The 13,208-nt window shown below is 39.3% G+C and overlaps 1 protein-coding gene across 5 annotated transcripts in view; it reads left to right on the forward strand.

Annotated features, from left to right (window-relative positions):
• The first annotated feature begins 833 nt into the window (after window positions 1-833).
• LOC146368063 (rho GTPase-activating protein 12-like) overlaps window positions 834-13,208 on the forward strand; it is a 63,587-nt gene continuing 51,212 nt past the window's right edge. The window contains exon 1 of one of the 5 annotated variants that reach the window (XM_084911321.1): window positions 834-1,216. The gene's annotated coding sequence lies outside the window, so the exon portion shown is untranslated. The remainder of the gene's footprint in view (window positions 1,217-13,208) is intronic. The other 4 variants (XM_084911320.1, XM_084911317.1, XM_084911318.1 and 1 more) reach the window with 4 other exon arrangements.

Genomic DNA, 13,208 nt, shown 5'->3' on the forward strand with positions numbered 1-13,208 from the left:
CACTTTGATGAGTAATGAAACATTTCTCCCACTGAAAACACAATGTCCAGATCAGCAGAATCAACTTTCTGCGATACTGTATCTTTACAAAACCTTTGCAGTTTTTGTGCTTTTGTAGAGCCGCTGTGATCCATGCATACTAACAAACCTGTAATAACTCCTGAGGGAATACTGATGCTTTTTTCTTTTTAAATAGATGGTTCATTAAAGGCTCATTTGAAGTAAAATCTTGGCCAAATGCGCCTCATAAACATCAATGACTTTGATTTCTGTTGTTGCCTCAAGCGATGGGTGTCAAACATGCAGCCTGGGGTCCAAAATGGCCCACTAAAGGGTTCAAACCGGCCAACTGGATGAGTTTGTCTTTATAGTGTTTATAAAAATAAGACAAAGTTAAAAGTAGTGTAAAACTTTTGATGTAGAACAGTGCAGCTTTTGGTCCCATTTGTAGATGGGCTGTGAATTGTAACACACAGGGAAATGAATGGGCATTTTGTAAACCGTAAAATGATAGTTGATTGATTGTTCATTTGCTGGTCCGGCTCACTTGAACGCACATTGGGCTGATTAGCACATTGTATGTGTGCCATGAACTAAAAGTTGACACACCTTTTTTTTTCGTTTTAAAAGCAGACACAATTACGCACAATGTATTTGTAGTTTCCGGTCATCACCGCCAGGTTGCGCTAAATCCCCTTTTGTTTCCGGAACACCTGAAAGTTCGAACCATGTGTATAACTCACAAACAAGAGAAGAGGTCTCACTACGATAGCTAGTGGTTAGTCATTAGCCACTTACAACTACAGCATTGCCAGATAAAATAGTGCTAAGTTTAATTAGTTTGTTAAATGTGCATGTACAAGACCGGTGACTATGGTAACTTACAATTAGTTAAACCGGAATGTTTTATTTTTGTGTTTTCCGAAAAATATATAGAATAGCACGTCTTGTTTGCATAGACGATCTTTGCTTGAAGGTAGTTGCGAAGTTCTCGGGGCAAGCGACTCCACGGGAGCGAGCACTGCTGTAGATTACACACCGGCTAGGGAAGAGCAGGACGGACTGGAACGCCGCACTCCGACAAACCTGACAAGTAGGGAAATAGTTTCACACGGTGGCCGGTCGACGGGGAAGTTTACTGGGAGTTTAACTACACCGGGAGCACCGTCGTGTCGGTGTGTTCCCCCCTGGGAGCCAGCGGAGGAGGTAGGTGAAGGTACGTATCTGTGCCTCAGTGCGGGACCCTGAGGAATGCTGTAGCCCTGAAAGCTAATTAGCTAGCTAACGTTAGAGGGCAGATTAAAGCAAGACCGAGGAGACCTGCGAGCTGAAACTGAGAGTTAAGACCACAAAACGTGACGTTAAGGTGAAGGTTAAAGCTCTGAACCCACAATAGAGCCCAAAGCTACTTTCAGACCTAATATATAAAAAAAAAATCAGAGAAACTTTAATCCTTTTGGGAACACCTTCTAAATTAGCGTCAAGAAAGCGCAGAAATCAGTGTTTACTTTTCTAAGGAGTGTCTTAAACAGATGTGTTGTAGTACTTTTTGACTGGCAGGGTTAACCTTATTACCTGAGAGCAGTGAAATGGATCTGCCATAGAGCAGAAATCCTCCCGCTCACACTTTTTTAAATATATGAAATAGTGATAAATGGCTTTTTAAAGTTGATCTGATCCTCGTGGTTTGAAAGCTGCCATTTAAATCACAGTAGAGCCTATAATCATCACCTCAAAGACACAGTCCTATCATGAATTATAAAGAAGAACCTTTAATTGTTTCAAAAATGTTCATTCTCTTAAGTTTTGAGGTGATTTAGAAGCAGATGTGTCTATGCCATTAATGAAAGTCTTTCTGACCTTAAAACTAAACTTGTACTTTTTAAAGGGCATAAGTGAGTGTCAGTTGAGCAAGTAGTTAGTTATTTGAGAGTTTGGATAATCTCCCCCAAATCTGCCATTTATGAAAATAAAGCAATATTTGTTTATGAAGTGAAAAAGCAACCAATTTAAAGAGACTGTTAAAGCATTTTTACTGTTTTTATTTACTTTATTTTTGTAATGATGGGCTTGAGAAAACCTTGCTGGTGACAGAGCTTCACGTGGTGAACAGAAGAGAGATTTTCTATAAAACCTCCTGGTCTTATTGTGGCCAGCATGCCTTTAACATGTTCTTTATTTGTGTTTTGCTTAAAATGTGTACTCTGATTTCTTTCTTTCTCGATTGAGGGAGCTGCAGCTGGCCGTAGTTGGTCGAAGTGGTTCAGGTTGTGGCTTTAACAGTGATAGGGTGGGGGGATGCCGTGGGGAGCTGATTTTGATTTCTCTAGAAGAAAATTATAGTGAGAGCCAGTGTCAAAGTAGGACAGCCAGTGCTGGATCCAGGCTGTTTGAGGCAGCTTGGGCCTATATTTGGTGGCTTCTTTGTGCACGGGGCACAGTGCACTGCTTCTGCTTGTTACAAATAGATACATCGAGAGTTAGTTTTACACGTTAAAGGGTCTATTTTATATCCTCACTTTTCCCCCATTCTGAAACTATTCTGACTTTTGTTTGTGAGCTGTTTGCTGGTAACTGTGTTTTTTCTGCTCCAAACAAGTGAAAAGCAAAATATAGATATGGGCAGTATAAACATAACATTGACACATAAATCTGGACACAAACAATTGCTTATTTGATAGAGTTATGGTTCATTTGGAGATGTGTTTGTGGTCCTCTGGTGAATGTAACGGCAATATTTTTGGTTCCTACCGACTCCTGAGGGAAATGTTTGGCTCTGTAGCGAATAACATTTTCACTACTTTTTGTTCCACTGGGTTGCTTTGTGTGTCTGTGAATTTGTTTTTCTTTTTGTGTTTTCTTTTGCTGCAGGTAAGTTAATGTGTGTGAGTTTTAGGGTTTTTTTTAAGCTGTTTGGCCTGAAATGGGACATTTAAGAGCCAGAAAGCTAAACAAAGAGCTTGACAAGTAAGAGGAACCACATACGTCATTTAGATGATGATTTAAAAAAACAAAACATGATCGCAGTAAAGATTTACCAAGTGTCAAACTGAACCCAAATCCCTCTAAAATATCTCCAAACTGCTAAAGCTTTGCTTTTAGCTTCTTCTGTGCTAACTTACCTCTCCATTTTGCAACCATTGTTCTGCAGCTAACAACACAGAATTTAATTCAATAGATGGATTAAATAAGCTCATTGTTACCAGTCTAACTTTGTGAGATGGGATCAGACTGATATTGGATCCAAATATCTGATATGTGGTGCATCCCTGATTATCGCCATGTTTTTAAGAGTATTAGCTATGTGTCTCTTCTAGTGGTGAAGTGGGTCTGGACATAAATGTAAATACCCATACCCCATTTTAACAAACTGTGCCTGTAAACAGGCAATCAGGACGTCTATAAGGTTGCAGTGTCACAGATATGCGGTCACTGCCCTTAGCCTTGGTCTTGCCAAAGAGACTGACCATCCAACCTTGAGCAACTTCCTCCATGTCCACCCATTATTTCCATCATCACAGCCTCTTTTGCTAGCTGTTGTTGGCAGCAAGAGCAAGCACACGCATGTGCTCTTGACATCTGAACAGTGAATGACCCAGTGGAAAATAATTAGTGCTTTGCGAGACTCATGCTAATGTTCTGTTACATCTGATCGGCGCCCACAGGCCAGAGTGATTTGCGCTTTGTGTTACAAAGTTGGATAGTTCTAATAGATGTGACCAAAGTTTCTAATAATGAGGTCAGCCTGTACTACCTAAGAGCCAAAAGCTCACATTTCAGATGGCTCTAAAAACTCTGAAGTTTTTTTTCTCTCTCCTTGGCTCTGAATGATGTCAGTGAGAGCAGATATCTGTGATCTGACATCCCACCTACCTGATGTTCACACCTTCCGTACTGTGGGGCCACCAGTTGTAATAAAAATACAGATTAAGACGAGGCAGATCACATCCCAGCAAACTAAATGTGGAGCAAAGAGTATGCTTGCACGAGACAAGTAACTGATGCTGAGAGTTCATTGGCAGTTTTTATATCATGCAGAAATGTATGTATCGAAAGGGTTATCAATGCGTACGAATCATCCACAAGTGTAAATGACCCCACGCATGCCCGTGTGGGGTTGTGAGACAGATTTCATGCTGCCAGCTTTGCAGATCCACAAATGTAAGCTGTGTCCATCATCTGGGCTTCCTCCGTATTCCTTCCTTAATGTTAGCCTGCTGTTATTGTACAATGGTAAAATTAACATCAACACAACCACAGTGTTTCCACATCTGCAGCTGAGCACTCACTGACTTTCCCCAGCAGAAAAACATTTCAGGATGCAGCAGCAGCTTATTTGATTCATCGAAGCACGTGCTTGTGAGTCCTCAAACATTACACACAAATCACTGCACACATTTGTTAATCTTAGTGTACGCTCATGGATAATGTCGTATGCATTTGTAACCCTTATGAGACATATTTCTCTCCATATTATATATCCAACTTAAAAACCACAAACAAGCTGGTTTGTTATAATCAGTATTTTTTTATTTTAATGTATATTTCTCACATTTCCCCTTGCAGTAAGTACATTTATTAAGGATAAATGGAAGCTCAGATTTGTTTTCATGGCCTCATTCATGTCCATTTTTCCTCCTCCAGTGACTGTTAAAACTCTTAAAGTTGTTCATTTTCATGGGTTGAAGCTCTGGCTTATTACACCTACCTTTTTTATATACAGCATAGTCTAAATGGCAAGTCATTTATAGCAAGATTTCATCTCTAAAAGACCAAAGAAAACATATTGAAAGTAAATGTGTTGGCTTTTGTTTAAATATAAAAGATCAGGGGAACATAGTGGTGGGGGGGGGGTGCACAGTCACCCTAATCATATTTAAAGGCATGGAAGCAGAAACATTATCACACACAACTTGCTGTCAGAAGTTTAGACCATGATGCTGAATAAATTGAGTAACTTATGTTTCTGAAAAGTTCATGTTCTCAGCCTGTATTAGTGCTTAAATGAGGAAAGCGCAGCTGATTGCCATCTCTCCCCAACCCCGTTCCCTTTAAATACCTCCACAATGGGAATTTGCTTTCTCTGATGAAAATAACTTAAACTAATCACCAGTGGCCCAGCTCTGAATCAACAGTCTGAACTTGGCTAACAAGAGTCATGTGAGACTCGATGCAGAGGAATTTCGCCGCTGCTGCTGGTGCTGCTGCTGGTGCTTCACTCGTCCCTGTTTCAGTTGAAATATTTAATGTGCTCACAATGAGAGAGTATTTGCAGTGTGCTGATTTCTGTTTTGCTGAGGCAAGAGAAACTGTGAGGGTGTGTTTCCTGCATGTGCTGACAGCAGCGGATTTTTAAACATACATATCAGTTCCAACACTTCCACACACTTCAGCCGAGGTCCTGCTTTCATGGGACCCACCCATCCACTCTGTCTCCCACTGCAAATCTTATTACCATCACTCTGAATTAAGGGTCGTCTTCTGATTTTGCTGAATGGACTCTGAGAAGATTTGTTTGCTAAATAGCAGCACTGAAGCTGTAGCTTAATCTTAGTGGGGGATAAGTGAAAGAGACAACAACCCCCAGGTACTTAATCTTCCAAAGACCTTTCCGTATGACAAATAGGAGCATTAAGTTGATTGTCTGTTTTGTTTGTAGTCTTCCTCATTTTAATTCAAAGGGTATTTTCAGAACCAACATGCCAGACTCTCTCATAGAGGGATTGCATTTTTGACACCTTTTTCATAATTAATCATCACTTTTTTTTAAAGCTACATGTTAAAAAGGAACCCACAAACTTTAAATGATTTGTTGGTTTTTACATGTTTCACGTTGTATGACTTGAGGTTTACCTAACTTAGTAATTAATAGCTGTACTCTAGTTTAAAATCGGTCTTAAATTTAACCTCCTAAGACCCGAACTCTGCCACAGCATGCATTTTTAATTTCTCTTTGATATTTGGGCTGATTGGGACCCGATGAATGTAAAAACAAAGAATTTTTTTTTTTTTTTTAACCTGATTTTTGTTTCTAAGAAAAATAAGAGCCACATATATGATATTCGCTTAAAATTTCGATAGAACAGTAGCAGTATAATGTCCTCATAAGTGGATGTCAGGCCCTTGTAGAGCAAAATTGAGTATTTTGGTCTAAATAACCCAAAATGTGATGTCCACATATGTGGACGCCAGGTCCTAGGAGGTTAAAAACAGTGAGAAGGAAACATTCAAAGGTATGTTTTTTCTGAATCAAAATTGTTCTCTCAAGGGTCACTTGGCATATAAGGCCTCAGTGCCACAGGCATAGAGACTGATTAATGAACCCGTTGCAATCTCTGGTTTCTACAGAATTGCTGAGGTCATCTCTAGTTTCCACGGAAGATGCCAACTCTTCAACTACCCACCGAGCAGTAGTGAAACTTGAAAAAGTGTGATGCAAACTGGAAATGGAGAAGGTTTGCCTTCAGAGTCAAATTTGTGTCCTAAAGCTGCATCAAGGGTGTTTCAAAAGGCAAAACTTTTACTCTGAAGGTGAATGGTCTCCATTTCTGGTTTGTGTTGCACTTTTACAAGTTTCACTACTGCTTGTTGAGTAGTTGCCAAGCTTTGCGGACAAAATAGCGTCTTCTACAAAAGAGGTACTTTTTTGGTACCTTGGCTGAGGTTCCAAGTGAGCCAAGTCATGAGAACGACTTCTTCACAAAACTCAAACTGCCATTTTCAAAACCTAGCAACGAGGGAAATGGCTGCACAAAAACCAACACCGTGGTCTCTGAGTCTGACAAAAAGCCACAGAAAGCGCAGCAGGTATACCACTGCCACGACGTCATGGGACTTTTGGTCACATTGCTACAATGACCCCAAGCACATTAAGGTGGTACTCAGTTGTAATGGAATAAGACCAAAACCAAGTCTGAGTAGGTACTAGTGGCAGGGCTCGCAAAATTTCAAAATCCCTGGTAGCCCTTCGGGCAGGGACTCTTCAGTTTTTGGTAGCCCAAAATAAATTTAAGTAGCCCGAATAAAAAAGAGAGCAATTTTTTGATTGATGTTTTGTTTCCGTTACAATATTATACATTAAAGTATAATATTGTAATGGAAACAAAACATTAATCAAAAAAATTGTTTAAACACAAATTACAACATTGTATAAAAATTACAATCATCAACTCAAATACTTGGTTCTAATTGAACAGAAATTTCTATGAACTTGTAAGAACTGTGTAGGACATGAATCAGTCTGTGTCAGATCCTGAATTTGAAATTTCCACTGAAGTCACGGGAAAGAGGCAAGTGGAACCAAGATCGAGGCCATTTGCTTTTTGAAGTTTGCAAAGACTGCTAAATTGTGCCAGTGGTAGTTCACTCTTTGCAACATAGTACGCTGTTCTAAACTGATTTTCAGGTTTATTTTTAGTATGTTATTTGCAATTGGTGTTTGTTCTGGGAAAGATATTGCAGACTGAGCAATAATGCATTTCTTGCATTTCTCATGGGTTCTAATGGGGGCCTTTCTTAAAATGACTGGTCCCAGTAACAAAGGCGCTTGTCGACTCAGAAATCGAGGGAAAAGCAACAACACACCCGGCAGAACATTATGTTATTTACACGGGTGCACATAAGTGGTCCGCATGTGCGCATTCGCTGTCAAAATAAAAGACGCGCACCAGATAAGAAGTTGCAACGCGCGTTTGCGTCCATATAAAAGGCACTGTTTTTGTCCGCTAGAGTGGGATTTTCACGGCACATTCTGCACCACATCTCTGTGCGTTCATCATTTGTTTGAAGCCAGCTCACCTCCTGCAAACACTTTTCCGAGAATACGCTTCTTTTGTGGTTCGGACTCCTTCTGACATTTCTTTGGATGTGGAGGAACACCAAAGTAATTGCTTAAAGGAGTTTGCTTCTTCGACATCTTTAAGAGTTCTAAACAAATGTCTGTCCTCCTCCAGAAAATCTTATGTACGCAAACACGCGTTGCAACTTCTTATCTTGTGCGCGTTTTTTATTTTGACAGCGAATGCGCACCTGCGGACCACTTATGTGCAGCCCTGGTTATATAGCTCATCATATCGCAGCCACAGAAATTCTTTTGTCCATGAAACCATAAAGCTGCACTTTCTTTTTGCCTTATAGTCTGATTTGTCATAACTTTTCCGTTTTGTGGTAAGCTTTTCTTTGGCTGTCACTTCTTCACGCTGACCTGTCTTATTTGGCTCAGCAGAACTAAAATATATATCCTGCTGCTTTTACACACGCACTCACATAACGCTCAGCGATTCTCTGCGCGATCAACCTCTCACATGTTTAAGCTTGCTGCGGGAGAGTTCACTTGTCATGTTTGCATAGTAAGCTAACGATTGATAAGACGATGTCAGAGGAATTGGTGTGCAAATTATCATCACTCACCAATCAGTGCTGTCGCTCTCTATACACAGTTCGCGCGATTGCAAAGTGAAAGCAAAAAACAAGCGCAAATTCAAACACGATTTCAATATGTCACATATTGACAGTGGCTCACCGATGCCAATGACCCAGCTACATTTCCAAAAGAATGCAAAAGCATTGAAATATATTTTCCTATGATAGCCCGACGGGCAGGGCAGAGACAGATTTTGGTAGCCCGACTGGAAAAATCGCTAGCCCCGGGACGTCGGGCTAGCGATTTTGCGAGCCCTGAGTGGAAAACAGGCATTCGACTGGTCCACATATGTAAGACAAAGAGTCTGTTGTCTAAATTTGTTCCTGTTGTTTCTGGCTGATTATGAGCAAAAATGTGTTTCATGCTTGAGTAAATTAAACCTCACATTGGAAAAACAAACTGGTTGAGATTAGATTTTTATGACCCATGTGGTTTTTCTTTGAGGGAAGACCAAAACCCTGCAAGGGGTGGAAGGATGGCAGGAAATTAAATCTCATCTCACTGTCTTGAGTCCCCAAACCTTCCAGCCACTGTGATTATTTCACTGGGCAAACGATGCTTGTAGAGCCCCTTAATATTAGCAGGTTAGGCACGGCATTTTTCTCAGTTATTCCCAGAAAGGCGGTCGTGCATCTGAACTCTGTGCAGACTACAGAGTTTTTTTTTTTATCTGACTCCTGTTTAGTGTTGACTGTTTATTGCTCTTTTTTTTTTTTCTTCCTCTCCACTCTCTACCAGCCATAACTGGTTGTGCCAGGTTGACTGCCCACCCTGAGTTTGTTTTTTTTCCCTTCACCACTATCACCAAAGTCTTGCCCATTAAGAAATTCTTAGCTACACTATTTATACTCTGGGTTTTTCCAGCAAATCTTGACTTTCCCCCAAAGAGTTTTTGGCCTTCCCCCAAGGAAAAATCTTCAGCATTGTAATAAAAATATTTTGTTAGCAGTTAATTTAAGTGGGTTTTTATTATTAAAATCCATATTTTTGGACCCAAATTACAGGAAAATGCATAGATTTATGATAAGTATGTTAACAAAGACACTTTGTAAACCTACAAAGGCCCATTTTGAGCTGGGAAAAGCTCTCAAAAACTAATGGACAAAAGCAAATTCTGATTGTTTTGAATGATATTAGATCAGTATAACTGTTTGTCAGCACTGTTAAGCTTCCTGCCTTTTGATTTCTTTATTAAAGAAATAGGTTTAAATTAAATACTTTTAAAACTATATTTTTATTAGTGTTCTACCACATTTGGTTTCATCATATTTTTCCTTGACTACAAGCACTGTTTCTCATTTAAAAAAATAAAATAGAAAATAGTGATATAAAGAATTTCTAGCCACTCGACTCCATGCCTTCAGCATGAGGGTTGAGGATGTTAACAAGGAAAGCTGCCACTACTACTCATGCTATAACCATCACACAGTCTTATTCCTCGCTACTCTGCTGTTATTCAGTGAATAGCTGTGAATTAGCACCAGATGCAGTGTTTTATTTTCATTTGGCTAATGGACTTTCTGTTCAGCTGATAGATTCGGTGAGATTTCCCTCAGTACTTGTTAGCCTGAACCCTCGAGTTAATCTGTGGTGATATTATCCCGCCAGTCACTGCATCAGCAGTAATCCCAGCACTGCTCGCCTAATCACAGATATTTATTAAGCTAATGCACGACCGAAGGTAAACAGAAGCGCAATGCTATTATTAGGTAATAGCTGCCAACCGCACATTTAATGTTCAGCTGCAGCTTTAATGGTGACACCCAGTGGAAACTACTTTTTGATTAATCAAGTGGTTTTAAAATAGCGTAGCTCATGCTGGTTAATGTGTGTGGGGATATGCTCATTAAGCATTCTCAGGACACTCGTACAACCACAACAGTCTTCACAGTGACCACTATTTGTTGTGCGCTTTGTCTGGTGCCCACTCCAATGTTTTCACAGAATTTGTGGGCTTATATCACCAGCTGCAGATGGTGGCCGCGCTATAGTTTCATGGATCATGGGTGTCTCTTAAGTGAATCTGCATGTGTTGTGCAGCGATGCTCATCATTTATCATTAACTCAAGACGAGAGGAAACACACAGAGGTGTGTTGGTTAGTATTGTAGAGATGCAAATTTCTCCCCACCTTCTTTTTTTCTTGGTATGTATGTGTGCTTTTTGTTTTTCTTTTGTGAGTGTGTGTGTGTGCGCGCGCGCGTGTTTGTGGAGGGTGTCGTTAGTTTAACGACAGTTCCTTAACTGCCCCAGTGGCTCACAGGGACCATAGGACTTTGATACTGAAGAGAAATCAGTGCTGCTGGGTTAAAAAAAATAGCAACAATGCACTCTTTGTCTTTGGAGGCATATTCTTGGTTTGATAATGATGTAACTCACTGATAATTTTGTAGGATTGCAGTTATGACTGTCATTGTAATATCCTGCTGCTCATTCTGCAGTAGCCTGTATCGTCATCAAGTGAGTCTGCTTGACTATCGCACTTTGTTTGAAATTGTTTCACGGCTGACATTACAGGTCCTTTAACCATCTCGTGGTTTTGGATGCCTGGGGACAGTAGACTAATTTGATTTGGACTATTACATTAAACAGGAAGGAATGAGTTGCGATGATTTTTTTTCATACTAATACTGCAAATATAAACACTGAGGTCCCAGCGGCTTTAGTATTTTAATTATTACCAGAGATACAACTGATTGGTATCTTCCTTGTTTCTTTTCATCAGTTACCAAGCTCAGGCTCAGTTTATGTGCAGATCTAAAGTTTCAAAAGCAAAAAAAAAAAAGTTGGAGTTTTAAAAATAAAATCTATATTCCTTTTCTTTCAAGTGTTAGTTTTGTGTAAGTGACTGGCATTTTTGCTTAAAATATAAAGAAAAATACAAAAAGAATAGATCGTCTTTCTTCTCATAAAAGAACTGCGTGTTAGTCTAATTGATGGTGAATGGTTGTCTGTCTTTCAGTGATAGATTGGCGACCTGTCCAGGGCGTACCCCGGTCGTTGTCCCGTGGCAGCTGGGATAGCTTAAAGTTTATAGGTCTCTGAATGTCTCTTTGCTTTATCAAGTTTGCCAACATTTGAGAAACATTATATTCAGTTGAATATTTGTGATCTAGTAAATTTGTGCAGTCTGCAACAATTTGTCATTGTAGTTATTGCATTTTTACATTGTACATATGAGGCATTCAGCTGACACTTGTCTCCTAAAGTGACTAGTCAGAACTTTAGAAGTCATTTTTGTCATGTACCGGAGGCAGAAAGAGAGAGCTGAGACTAAATCTCTTTTTGTAGTGAGAGTTGACTTGAGGGTCGCCTAAGATTGTAGTTTCTTTGAACTATTAAACTTATTTGATCATAATATATTTATTTTCCTGTTAATTTAAAATCTAAACAGCTGAGGTACCTCTTTCTATCAAAATAGGCCATGCTCAGTCGTACCCTGAAGCAGTAAAGTCCAACCAGGAAACACTAATTTTATTTAATCTAATAGTTTTGGTGTATTATTGTTTAACTCAAGGTTGGCCGCGAAGTTCACTACTGATAAGATGTTTCTTTTAATATAAGCCTTGACTCCATTAAATAAATCATATTGGCGTTGGTGATGTTTTTGTCTTTGTTGTTGTTGTTGTTTTTTAAAAGGTGTACTACAGCATCACATCATTGTGTAAGAGAGTGTGCGCACATGCGTGTGACTTCAACAGGAAACTATGTGTGTGACTTAGCTAATCCAAGATGCCCTAATAGCTGCTGGACAAGCTGTCCTTAGTAAGGAGGAAGAAATAGAGTAAGACATAAAAACACAGTAAGTGGGAGAAAGCAGCGTGACTCATGTTACTGTCTCCACTTCTTCTGTCTTATCTTACGTGCGGCTTTGAAGCTCTGAGCTGGACGGTACATTCACCCTTGAAGAGGATTAAATCTTCTCAGTTTATATCTTATTTGTTTGTTCTGATTGGGTTAGCATGTGAGTGTCAGGCTTTCAATGGCATTCTTATTTTTGTCTTTATTTTGATTAAATGAGAGGAGAAGGGAATAAGTATTTTCTGACTTAACTATACCTCAAGATTTTTTTTATGGTTTTAATGTTCATTCTTAGTTTTGATTTAAGCTTATTTCTTCAAGTTATTTTCTCTCACACATAAAAACACAACCTTTTTTCATTTTTCCTTAAAATTATTAGTTGAAAACATGTTGTTTTAATGACAATTTAAAAAGAAATGCATACGATACCTTTAGTTAGAAAGCCATTCAAAGTTTTTATTCATTTTATTGTTTCAAAGGTCACTAATACAGAAAAAGTAAGTAATAAGAAGAGTGTTTCTCTATACATACACTTTAATTAGGTGGCACAATCAGGAATATTTAGGTATGCCACATTATATTTGGTGAGAAAGTCTACCACCTCTGCGGGCAGGTCCCTGTAATGGTGGTCGCAGAAATTGTTTGGCTGCCTCTCCAGAAAGACTTAAGTCTAGCTCCACCACCTTGGACTATAGCTGGTAGTTGCTGCCATATAGACTTTGTTCAGCTGCAGTCCAAGAGAGTGAACAGAGTACATTTTCAGGAAAAAAACTCACTAATGAGACAACTGAGATTATGATTATATTACTCCATTTAAAGGTTATAAAGTATTTTGCAGAGATGCTCCTTATTGACATTGTTATTTAATAATTAATTTCAATCTTTGGGGAAAAATGGAAAAAGGATGTCCTCTTAGACTTCACAGGTGATAACTTAGTTAGATGTTATACATACTGGAACATTAGAACACCGTGGCACCCGAGGTG

Source organism: Perissodus microlepis, chromosome 18, assembly GCF_051167445.1.
Source record: "Perissodus microlepis isolate ML-2025 ecotype Zambia chromosome 18, ASM5116744v1, whole genome shotgun sequence".
In the NCBI taxonomy this organism is placed as follows: Eukaryota; Metazoa; Chordata; class Actinopteri; order Cichliformes; family Cichlidae; genus Perissodus; species Perissodus microlepis.